Raw genomic sequence first — 13446 nt, 5'->3', positions numbered from 1 at the left:
AATAGAAATCTTCTTGAATATCTCATGTAGCCCATATGAAAACATTGGCTAACATTTGGCTTCTGATTACTACACATAATCTGAATCATCATTCCATGGATTTTAGCCAGGATGGGAATGATTGTTGGCCGAAGCATTTCATTTTTAGACAGTTTGAAATGGACAAAATAAAACTCGAGAAGGCTTCTTTTCTGTACTTATTCTATTGAGAAAGGAAAAGAATAATTCCATACTCAGTAGATCCCTAGCTACTGCTACCTCATAGATTTATCGAGCCTGAGTTAGCCACTGCTCAGGGTATTCCTCTTTAGAGAGTCTAAAAAACCCAAAGTAGACTCCAAGGGGGTTTCTTTTCTGTACTTATTCTGATGATCCCATAAAAGAATAATTTTGTACTCAAAAGATCCCTAACTACCATTGTCCCATTAATATTTATGAGCCTTGGTTAGACCTTTCTCGGAACATTCAATTTTTGGGACTCTGAAATGTCTGGAGAGGACTCCAAATTGTCCTTTTCCATAAGTAATCTATCAAGTCTGAATAAAGGAATAAACTTACCCTTTACAAATTTACCCTTTATTGTATGTGAGTTGTGGAGGAAAACAAGGAGTTAGCTCACTGTTATTTTATACTATGTATACACACACACACACAGATATATATATATATATATATATATATATATATTCAGTTTGAAGAACCATGGGGAGTTGGATCCTTCTTTTGAGCCAACTCCATTTCTGGATCTCACATCACATCTTGCAAAAGTTCTTGGCAAGGGAGCAGACAGTGGTATATCTTCAATTGTGATCATTCACCACAAATGTGATCTGATCTATCTTGTCATCCTAGTCTCCATGGTGAAGCTAAATTTTCTTGGTGAGGATAGACTCCAAGACTTTATTGGTGAATTTGACTTGTCCATTTTCTTGAGGGTGGTATGGATTACACTTCTGGTGCTTGATCTGATATTGTTCAGTAACAACCTTCACTAGTTTGGATGTAAATTGTGTTCCCTGATCGATGACAATCTCTATAGGTACCCCAAACCGAGTGAAGATGTCCTCAAAAAGGAAATCTACCACAACCTTCTCGGAAGAAAAATATAAAGCCTTGGATTCTACCCACTTTGTCATGTAATCAATAAACCAATATGTACCTCTTCTTCTTGGACATGGGAGAGATGAGTCCCACAAAATCCAATGCCATTTCCCAAAAGGTTCCACTAATATTTGAGTTTGGAGAGGCATTTCATTAGTCGGAATTGGCCTCCCCATTCTTTGACAAGCATCACAACTTGAAACAAACCTTTTGGCATCTTTGAAAAGAGTGGGCTAGTAATAGCCCACATGTAGGACCTTATAGGTTGTCCTTTTATCTACAAAGTGGCCACCATAGGGTTCACTGTGGCAAGCCCTCAAAACATCATACATCTCATCTTCCCGCACACACCTCCTCATAATTAAATCAAGTCCTATTTGGAGAAAGTCCCCTTCTATCCAAGAATAATTGGCACTTCGCTGCACAATATTATTTCTTTCCCTGGTGGAAAGATTTTGTGGAAACCTTCCTTTCACAAAATAGTTAGCCATGTCAGCAAACCAAGGAGTAAATGCTGAAACAACGAACAAATCCTCATATGGAAAATCATCCGGAATTGGTACTGAAGCTCTATCTTGGGCAATGTTCATTCAGGATAATAAATCTACAGCCAAATTATCTCATCTAGGCCTGTCAATCACATTGATATTAAATTCTTGTAACAAGAGTAACCATGTCATAATTATTCCATTAGTAATAGGCTTATTCATAAGAAATCTAATAGAAGAGTGATCAGTATGGACAAAAGTCTCATAACTAGTAATATAATGCCTAAATTTGTTGATGGCATGAACTACTGCTAATAATTCCTTTTCAGTAACTCTATAATTTAGCTCTGCAGGTGAGAGATTTTTGCTAACAAAGTAAATAGCATAAGGAAAGTGATTCTCCCTTTGACCCAACACATCTTCGAGGGAAATTCGTGATGCATCAGTGCAAATGTGAAAAGGGAGAGACCAATTAGGTCCTCTCAATACTAGAGCAGTAGTCAATTTATCCTTCAGTTCCTAAAAAACATTATGACAGTCAGTATCCCATAAAAAATCAACATCTTTAGTAAGAAATTTAAACATAGGTGCTACAATTTTAGTGAAATTTTCAATAAATCTCTTTTACTACCCTACATTTCTGAAGAAACTTCTTATCTCTTTTGTGACACAAGGATTGGAATATGTGATATTACCTCTATTTTTGCAGGATCAACTTTTATCCCTTCGTGTGATACGTGGTGTCCCAAAACAATTCCCTTAGTTTGCATCATTTTACATTTAATATTACTAAGGGCCAATTGAGCCTCTTGACAACGAATCAATACTTTTTCCAAGTTTTCCAAGGCTTGCTGAAAGTCATCCCCATATACCGTGAAGTCGTCCATATAGACTTCTACACAGTCATGTACCATATCGGAAAACAATAGCCAAAATAACTCTCTGAAAGTGTTTAGAGCATTGCACAAGCTAAAAGCAAGAACTCGGTAAGCATAGGTGCCCAATGGGCAGGTAAAAGTGGTCTTCTCTTGATATTCTGGGGCTATTTGAATCTGATTGTAACCATATCCATCTAGAAAAGAGAAGTACTTTTTCCCTCACTATGTGTCAAGCACCTGATCAATCAAAGGTAGAGAAAAATAGTCCCGCAAGGTAGCCATGTTCAACTCTTTGTAATCAACACAAATTTCCTATTTCCCATTTTTCTTTGGAACTACCACCAAGGGTGATTCCCATTTACTGTCACAAATAGGATAGGTTAAATTCACACTTAATAGTTTTTGCAATTCAAACTTAACAATTTATTTTAGAGCTGAGTTAATTCTTCTTTGTGGTTGCCTGACAGGTCTAACTTCTTCATTTTTATAAATGTGATGTGCACAAGTGTCTAGATGAATACCTTTCATGCCAAAATAATCCCAAGAAAATGGATTGGACTGCTTTCAAGCCATATTCATAATTTACCTGTTGCTTATGTTCTGTACTTAATTATGTACCAATGTACAGTGTTCTTCGACACTAATTTCAATAGGTTTGGCACTTACTTCGATGTTTTCTTCTAAGGTTTCCATAGTGAATGATGAAAACATGATAGGGTGACGAGTTTCTTGAAATTCATTGTTGAAAAAATGATGATAGCCATTAAAAGAAACAGGATAATTAATGCAATTAATATGAGACAAAAACTGTTGCAAAACATGTTCTTCTAATTGTTCCTGAAGTCCCTAATATTGTTCTAGAGTTTAAAGGGAAGCATGTAGTATTCCTCTCCATAGGGATTTTCAAACCAAAGAGGTACTTTAGTGGTCAATTTGGCAGGTGCTAAAATAGTCAATGTATGGTTTTGTGATCCATTGGAAATAGTCACTTCCCCATTTCTGCACCTAATGACAACATCAACAGTGGAAAACCAAGGTCGTCCTAAAACTACTAGATGTTCGGGTTTAGAATTTTTTGTGTGAAATTACAATGAAATCAATTTGGTATTCCCAAGAAGCTATTGCTACCACTATGTCTTCTAGGACCCCCACAAGTTTGACAAGGGACTTGTCTGCCAACTCCAACACTATGGGTGTAGACCTGATTTATTGTAATTGTAATAATGTCATGGTATCAATAGTCACAACATTGATGGTTTCTCCTAAGTCTACGAGAGTATTCGGCAGAAGATTTCCATTAATATCTATTGTCACCGTGAGGTTCCCTAGATCATTATATTTTAGTGGCAAACTGGATATCATTTTTGACATTTAGCTATTTACTTTAACATTCTGATTTTTTATTCTCTTTCTCCCTGGTCTCTTGATGCAAATATATTTAATGATCTTGGTATATATAGGAATTCCTTTAATAGGTTACAATGAAGGTATTTTTATGTAGACATTCCTTAATTCAGATTCCAAGTCATATTCTGTGTAAGTTTAAGTTTTCTTGATAAGTAATCTTTCTGGATAAGGAGGCTCCCTCGGTTCTTCTAGGTCGCTACTTTTTTTATTTTCTAATTTTTGGTGAGTTTTATCCTTGGATTCTTCTTGAGGATCCTCCTCTTGAATAATTACAACTAATTTTTCTTTACTAACTGTTTTTCCTTATCTTAGATGAATTTCATTAACAAGAAAAGAAGTAATGACATATGTAGGAAAAGGTTATAATTCCATATTTTGTATGGGTTGCAGAGGTCTATTATTTGGATTAACAATTAGTTGTGCAGGCAGTTGAGTTGGGTGAGGAGGGTTAAATAATTCTTGCGCCTGCTGCGAATATGGATTAGAGCTTGGAGGTATGGGTAGGGGTTATTGTACTCAAGGGGGTAATCGTAATGAGGGTTGCTGATAATAAGATGAGTTATATACTTTATGAAATGGAGGCATATTAGATGTATAATGCATTCAAGGTGGACATTGATACTGGGCGTATGCCTAGTTTTGAGGCTGAAATGCATTTCCATAAGGATTTTCTCTCCATCCCTAGTTCCAAGGTGAATTTCGAGGTGGTTATGTGATCCATGGAGGGTAAGGTGGTTGAGATTTCCATGAATGGTTTTGGGAAACTCCTTGGACATTATGATCCCGATACACATTTTGATTTGGCCCTCTCCATGATGGTTTTCTATTTTCTTGAGGAAAGTCACTAGTTTCTGCCCCCATTTTGTAAATGGATTATAATCCACAAAAGGATGGGAATTGATCAATGATATTCTCTTGTGTACAAAATCCACACACCTCAACCACGTTTATGGGACATTCCCTTTCAGCATGCCTACACCTACATTTAGGACATAAAATTGCTAAGGAAGCCTTTTCGTCTTGTTTCCTTTCAATTTTTAGAGTATCTAGTTTGTCACTAATGGTGTTTAAGATATTTTTTTTGAAATTTTCCAGAAGGTTTTCCAACTCAACTCTACTGACAACATTTTTTACAGATTTTAAACTTCTAGACGTATAATCCCTTGGGGTCTCCCAGATTCTTTTCCCTACCTTAGCTTGATTTCTTGAATAATTTCTACATATCTCAACTATTTTAGCAAAGTTTTTTTACAAATATGACCATAACTTAGGAGATTAAGTGTCTCAATACATTCCTCCCTTAACCCCTTCAAAAATACATTCTTGTAGGCTCTCTCATCCAGGTTACCTACTCATGTTTTATGGTAGTTATAGAGGAACCTCTCTAGATATTCCTCCAAACTTTCATCCTCCATCTGTTGCATCCTAAAGATATCATTAACATCTATACTTTTACAGTAGTCTTGATATTTCTTAAGGAAGATAAACTTCATGTCATCCCAGGAGTAAATGGTGTGCTCTCCCAGGCTCATGAACCCTCTCAGGTCTGAGTCTTTTAAGGTAGTAGAGAATAGTTTAAGCTTGTGTGCATTGTCATAATAATTATAAATTCTATAAAAATGTGTCAGGGTCTTCAAAGGACGTATTGTGAAAAAGTGGAAGAGATGCCGAGAGTATGTTCTTCATAGTGATATTTCTAGTAATGTCCAGAATAGGAAATCCAAAATTAAATCTTGTATCATCTTCATGTTCATCAGGGCCTCCTCTTGGTCCATCCCTCTGATCATTGTTCCCTCCAAATAAGGTATATATTCTGTCATTATCTCTAGTGGGATTTTCCCCATTGTTTTTGTTTTTTCCCCTCCTCCGTTGTTAGCCATTTTTACTACAGGTTCAAAAAAAGGCTTTAGTACAGTGGTCTGGCTGGAAGAAGATTCAGTTGGGTTGAGCCTAATGTAACCAGGCCCTAAGTCTCTGCGAGGTCCTCTTGCTGCAGATTCCACTTGTGAAACTGGCACCAATTATCTACGTACAGCAGTTCCCAAGGTAATCTTTTATTGTTGTAGTATGCTTTAAGGTTGCTCGACCTCTTTTGATGAAATGTTTCTTTCTTATGATGCCACCTTGCTGGTGGAGCTTCCTCCCTCCTCTATGATACTTGCGTAATGATTAGCTGAATTAGTTGGGGGTGTTTTTGTGGGACCAAATATTTCTAAAAATGATTTTGTGCTTGAAATAAATCTACCTTTGATATCCCTAGGCCTACCTTTACTTTTGTGCATAAGAAAAGAAAATACTACAAAGATTCACCAAAGATAACCAGACTTTGGAGCAACCCCAATATAGTGGAAGTATGGAACTTCACTCACATCTTATCGTACACTCTTAACCCTCTGATTGTCTTGAAAAATCCTCAACACTCATAAATTCTAAAGAAATTGTTACTTGGACCGTTTGCAACTCCCTAACAACAACGCTAAAAATTTTATGTGTTTTATTTGTCATTAAATCCCCTAAATTAAATGATCAACCAAGGTTCGTAATATTTGAGTTACACTGCGTTTCAATTCAGGTTCCAAACAAGCTAGTGCAGAATTAAGTATGAAATGTTCAATATTTACTTCTTATAATCACAAGAAGCTGTAGTGAAGGAACCGATTAATCTATAATTAAATCTATGTTCTTTTCAAAACTTCCAATTACTGTTCTACTTTAACCATAACTTATTTAAACTAAAAATTACTTAGGAATGATAGAGACAAATAACACTTGTCAATTTTTCCAACCTAAGCATCCTAATTCAAAATCATGGTACAAGCTACTTGAAAATTATTGTACAGTATCCAAACCTTTGCATAGGCAATACAAATAATGGTTATAAGAAGTAGAAATTATTGTATAAACAATTCAAGTTACTATGCAAGTAATATAATTCACTGCACAAGAAATACCAATACCTATTCACTTATACCAATCATTGTTCACGAAATTCCCATCACTATTGTTCAAGCAATACCAATCACGTTTTTTCAAGCAATACCAATCACTATTGCTCAAGCGATTCCAATCACTATTGTTTAGGAAATTCCAATAAATGTTCAAGCAATACCTAGGATTTCTAAACCAAAGAAAAGCTAATGATAACTTAAATTGATTCCTCAATGCTATCTAATTCACATATTCAATTACGGAAGAATTCAAAGGAAACTAAATGACAACTTAAATCAATGCTTCTATGCTACCTGATTCAACACTCTCAGATTCAAAAGACTTCAAAAAGTCAGAGCTTACATTCTAATTCAAAACTAATCTAAATAAACTCAGAAAAAGATTCCTATGAAAAAGAGTAGTAACCTGTGACCTATTTCAATCATGATTATACTACAGTTCTAATGTATCTCAGAGCTATGCTACAACTCCTAAAATATTAACACATGATTTATATTAATGCAGAACATTCTGCCTTCATGATTTCTGGACATTTCATATAAAACACAATGCTACAGGATTGTTGTGTTATTGTTAACCATATATGATATAAAATAAGAAAGATAGAATCTAGTTTGAATCAAAAAATTAGGTTGATAACTGGTTATCATTCGTTTTGAAATCAGAAAGCATCATTTTGTGTGTTCTTAGCTGTGGAAATGCAATTATGAGATCATTCATGCACAAGAAATTTTAATTAACATTGTTCCTCTATTTTCAGAGTATCAAAGACAATACATTCTTCCAGGTTCAATAGAATCAATGCAAGTAATTTAAGTACAAATTGGAAGACACTAAATCTAAGATCTATTTGGAAAATGACTTTAAATCGAAATGAAAATCTATGAATCTAAACAAAACACACTTCCTACAATATGTGATGATTACAAAACTTAGTTCCAAGTTGTGGTGGGCCCTTGCCACTTCTCGGAGAAAGTCTTAAACTAACTCAATACCTCGAAAATCAGAAATCATGACACTTACAGGAAAATAAATGCCGAAACCAGAATTATTGATGGGGACGAGATTCTGGGGTGAACCAAAATCCCATCTCCCTAATAAATCGGTCTTGAAGCCTGTGGGTTGGCCCACAAGCCTATTGATGAGCCCCAAATTTGGTAACATTTTGGGCTCATTTGGCCTAACTACCTTTGCTCAATCCTTCATTTTTCATAACTTATGCATCATTTTTTAGTATGTTTATGTCATTTTTACGAATAAGGGCAGTCACTATTCCTAGGTGGCTAACACGTGCTCATTTCAGGTTTTTGACACATGATTGGAACAAAATTGAGCAGATAAGGACCAGGAGACAGCCAAGATGGGGTTGAGGATTCGTAGGAGGGTTGTCCACAGCATTAAATGGCCTTCCTCGGGATCTTCACCCTCAACTCCGAGCTCCAACGGCCACCACAACCGGATTAGAAGGCAACCAAACAGATTTTGAGGAAGCAATAGTTCACTCCTAGTTTGGTCAGCCAAGTCCCACTGATTTAGGAGGCCAGCTTGGGGCCTCGTGATGTATAAATGATAAGGCTTTAGCCTTCGAAAAGGACTTTTGAAACATTGTTGCACATTCTGCACTTCGAGCTGCTAGCTTGGTTTTGCTCTTTTGTAGCCATTATTGGCATGCTATTTGACTTATGATTATTATTTTTTAATGGAAATCAGTCAGATTTGATCTCAGTTCTGAGCTTTTAAAGGAGCCATAGCTCTCGGGGTTGGGCCCAACCTGAGAGCCTAAGGCCTCCTTCTTCTGTATTGTTATCTTTTCTTTCAGCATTATGGTTTTTCTTTACATGCATTTGAAACGCAGTTTGCTGAGTTAGATTTCTTGGTGTGGTTAAGTAGGTCATTGTTATAAGACAGAGTTGCTTCAGTTGTTTAGAATAGAGTGAAGAGATTGGAGTTGATAAAAGTTCTAGAAAAGGGTTGCCTGCACACTCATTTTCACCTCTTTCTAGGGGCTGGAATTGCAGACAGTGCTACCCACCAAAAACATTGGTTTACGTATTCATGCAATCTTTGGTGCAATATTTTCGTTTGTAGAAGTTGTCCATGCGTTCAGACCTCTTGGAATGTTTCTTTGCTTCAGTACCATACATGGTTTTCCTTAGAAATAACGTTGTTGTTCATTGGTTCCATTAAACAGTTAGGAATGTTTTGATTATGTGCAGGACGTGGATGATTTGGTTCAGTTTACACTGTGCAGTGCTACTCCCTCACCCTCTCATCCTTCTAAGCCTTGCTCAGGCCAACTGCTCATCTCCCAATCAGACCCCTTGTCTCTTAGCTACTCTACTGCCCACGTTATCCTCCCTTTTCGGCCTTCCATTCCCTCTACCCTCCTTTAGACAAACTAGCTTAGCACACCCCCTCATAATCTCATCTCTCTGTCACTAAGTCATTACAAACCCCTCTCCTACCTCCCTATCCACCCATGCAGCCTCTTCCACTCACCCATCACCCAAAATCCGATTGTAGAACATCCTGTGGAATTACTAAACATCCTCTAGAAATTCTGAAACATCCTGTAGAACCCCTGCAGACTTCCTGTAGAAGCTCATAAACACGGTTTCTTGGGAGAAAAACTTTGTGAGACTCTCTGGAAGGGTGTTAGGGATGCCTTAGACCCTCTCTGAACTTTCCCAACCTTTTTCAAGCCTTTCTCCTCCTTGATCCACCTCTGCACAGTAAAAAGCTAGTTAAAAGCACATGCATGATAATTCTAATAATTCAAACAAAAATACAAAAGATTTTTTCCTCAGATAGAGGTAGTCTAGACACATGCATTTTACCTTCATAGAAGTAATGGCATCTCCTTCAGTAGTTTGCATTCCATCTCTGCATCAATAAGACTAGTTGGTAGAATTAGGGTTTGCTAGGGTTTGTGTTTCTTGCTGGCTTTCAGTTCCTTTCTGCAAATAAATTAGCTTCCTTTGAGTTAGCTTTCATCCATCAGTTAAAAAGCTTCTTCTAAGAGCTCATAGAAGTTGGCTTGAGCCCCTAGCAGACTTGTGCCAGCTGACCAGGTGACAGCTGCGACAAGAGCTAGTACTTGTGCATACAGCACCGTCGCTTCCAAGTTTGTTACGAACTACCGGGTTGATAAAATTAAAGAAGGAAGCTCCAGGAGTTGTAGCATTATTGCTACAATACTGGAGCCCACCATCTTTTTGGCGCCGTTGCCGGGGAAGCGTCAGAGTATTGGTGATTGTTGCTTTTCTTCTACTTTCCTACTCTCGCCTTCTGCTAAGTAGTATTTCATTTCCATTCTGCAATTTCCTTTCTGCAAAAGTAGCATAGACATTTCCTGCTTTCATAGATTAACATTTCAATTCCGCAATTTCATTTCTGCAAGCGTAGATTAGCATTTCAATTCCGCAAGCATAGCCTAGCATTTCATTCCTGCAATTTCATTTGAGCAAAATATATTAGTTCTTTCATGCTTTCATTTCAATCCCGCATTTCCATTTCAGCAAGATAGTTAGTTGCACTTCAATCTGTTTTAGTTTTGCAGGTACCAGAAAAAACAAAAGAAATCAGAAGTCTTTTCATTTCATGCCTCGTAGAAATTGAGATAAAACAGGCAAATTCTTACCCAACACCCCCACCACATCACTGAGTCACCCTTCTCTCTTCTTTGGTGACAGTGATCCAGAAGAACCTATAGGCGAACCTCCTGAGATATACGAAGATCCTATAGCAGAAGAAGAGTTAGAGAACACTCCATCTGAAGCTATGGCTGACAATAGGGGAGAAGATGAGAGAATTGAAGGTGCCTTCCCCATCCGAGAGACCAATGGAGACATGAAAATGAAGAACATCAGCCCCTCCGCTTTACCTCACTTCCATGGACTGACTACTGAAGACCCTGATACCTTCCTGTTTGAGTTTGCCATCCTTTGTCGAACCTATGACTATACCGAAGATGAGCAAAAACTGAAACTCTTCCCCTCTACCCTTAAGGATGCAGCATTATGCTGGTTCATGGGCTTACATGGGAATAGTATCACCACTTGGGCCCAGATGCAGCAAGCTTTCAATACCAAATACCGGGACTACTATAGGTCCAAGGAAACCAAGGGAGAAATCTTTCGGATGACCATGGGGAATGATGAGTCTTTAGAAGATTACGAGGAAAGGTTCCAACTTAGCTATAAACGGGCCAGGTGCACACTTGACCTTGAATCTCTTAAGTTGGTCCTGCTCCGAGGAGTCCCTGAAGACCTCTTAGATACCCTTCGCATGCTAGCTGGAGGAGATATTTACCAACTGCCTTATGAGGATATAAAGACTGTGTTTAGAAACCACTCTAGGGCAGCCCGGAAAAGAGGTAGAGGAAACCTCCTCTCAGCTGGTATTCCTTTCTCCAAACATGAGTTTGCAAATCAATTAGAGGACCTCAAGAGTGAGGTGAGACAGACCATCGCCATGCAACTTGAAACATTCCGAATCCAGCAGAAGAAAGAGGAAGCTGAGAGGGATTTGGCTATCTTCTGCCCTATGTGTACAAGGAAACACCCTAAGAATGAGTGCCCATTACATTCGGTTGAGGTATGTTTTGTCTGTGAGGAGGACCACCCCACAAACCAATGTCCGACCTTACCTGGACTTAAAGCCATGTATCAAGGGACAGAAGCTCCCACTGAAACTCTCTATTTCCTCAACCAAAGGAGGCCACATGGACCTAGACCTTACCAACAGGGGATGCAAGGGGCACCTCAAGCTTATTACAGCCACAACCAATCCGCTCCTATGCCCTCCTGGGGTCCCCCTGCTCATCCTTCCTGGTCTATACCTCCTCCATGATCTTACCTGCCTCAGTACCATACTCAGCCCACTACTCATTCGTTTCACTCACATGCCCAACCACAGCCTCAGTGGAATGCACCTCAATCGGGGTGGAGGCCCCAGTACAATACTCCTCCCGCCATTTTGCCTCCACCACCAGCTCAACCATAACCATTACCTCCTGCTCCTCCAAGGCAACCGCAAATGCCTGCTCAACCGAACCCGAACCCCAACAACAGATAAGCCCAGCAGGTATATACTGGGGAAACATCATGCCCTACCTATGCTGTGGAGATCCAGGAGATCAATCTGCGATCTGGAAAGACTCTTCCGGATCGCCAACCTCCTCCCCCAGAGGACGAGGAAGATAAACAGGAAAGTGAACCAAAGGCCATTCCACCCTTTCCTGAGAGACTAACGGCCACCACATAACCCAACCCAGAGGAGGATGAGCTTCTGGGAGAACTCAAACAGTTGTGTGTGAGAATACCACTTCTCCAAGCCATCAAAGATGTATCGATATACAACAAACTAGTTAAGGAAAAGTGTTTCAGACACCCAGGTAGGCGAAAAAGAGATGCTTCAACCATCAATGTCATAGGACAACTGTCTAATCTTATGTTGGGGCAGGCCATCTGCCCAAAGTATCTGGATCCTGGGAGTCCTGTAGTGGATGTCCACATCAATGGAACCATCATACCTCACACATTGATTGATCTGGGAGCTGCCATTAATGTGATGACCAGAGATACCATGCTCAAACTCAACCTTCAGGGTTCCCTGAGAAAGACCTCGACAGTCCTACAACTAGCAGATCGCTCCACCGTGACTCCCGAAGGGATTGTAGAGGATGTCTTGGTCTCTGTTGACTCTTAGGAGTACCTTGTGGACTTTTTGGTTCTGCAACCAAAGGCAAAGCTTACTGGATACCCTCTTATTTTGGGAAGGCCTTGGTTAGCCACTGCAGATGCTTACATAAGCTGCCGTGCAGGAAACATGAACATCAAAAATGGTCCTATGTCCAAGCAGCTAGTTCTGTACGCTCCTGCCCAACCCTTATTAGAGCATGAATTACCACTTTGGTTGGAGGAAGGAGAAGAGGATGAAGTGTACTCAGCACCTTTGTGCACCCTAGACACCACTAGGGGAGGCCTCCCAACCGAGGATGATTTGATTGAGACCTTGATCCTGACTCCACCTCCCAGTGCATTGTCCTTAGAGGAATTGGTGGAGGATGCCCAAGCCAACACCTTAGTGGACCTTTGTGTGACCAACCCTGTCACTTCCAAAGTAAAAAATGTGGAGTTCGGCCCTGAGAGAACATTAAAGATCAGCTCCTCCCTATCTCCTTCCCAGGAAAAGGAGCTGTGTAGTCTGTTGGCCAGTCATCTAGATGCTTTTTCTTGGAGCTATAAGGAGATGAAAGGAGTCCATCCTTCGGTCTATACCCATCACATCTACATCAAAGAATACTGTAAACCGTTAGGCAACCCCAAAGGAGAATGAATCCAGCCCTTAAGGACATCGTCAAGGAGGAATTACAAAAACTGTTGGATGTTGGATTCATTTACCCCATCTCGAATAGTGAATGGGTGTCCCCTTTGGTGTTGGTTCCCAAGAAAAACAGGAAGTGGAGAATCTGTGTGGACTACCGAGAACTGAACAAGGCCACCAAGAAAGACCATTTTCCTCTACCCTTCATAGATCAAGTGTTGGATGGACTGGCAGGAAAGAAGTTTTTCTCTTTCCTAGATGGGTTTAGCAGGTATAACCAGATACAAATCAGCCCG

This window comes from Pinus tabuliformis, chromosome 8 (assembly GCF_031772625.1).
Source record: "Pinus tabuliformis cultivar Carrire ecotype Pingquan chromosome 8, CPIR1, whole genome shotgun sequence".
Classification (NCBI taxonomy): domain Eukaryota; kingdom Viridiplantae; phylum Streptophyta; class Pinopsida; order Pinales; family Pinaceae; genus Pinus; species Pinus tabuliformis.
This window is presented reverse-complemented; position numbering follows the sequence as displayed.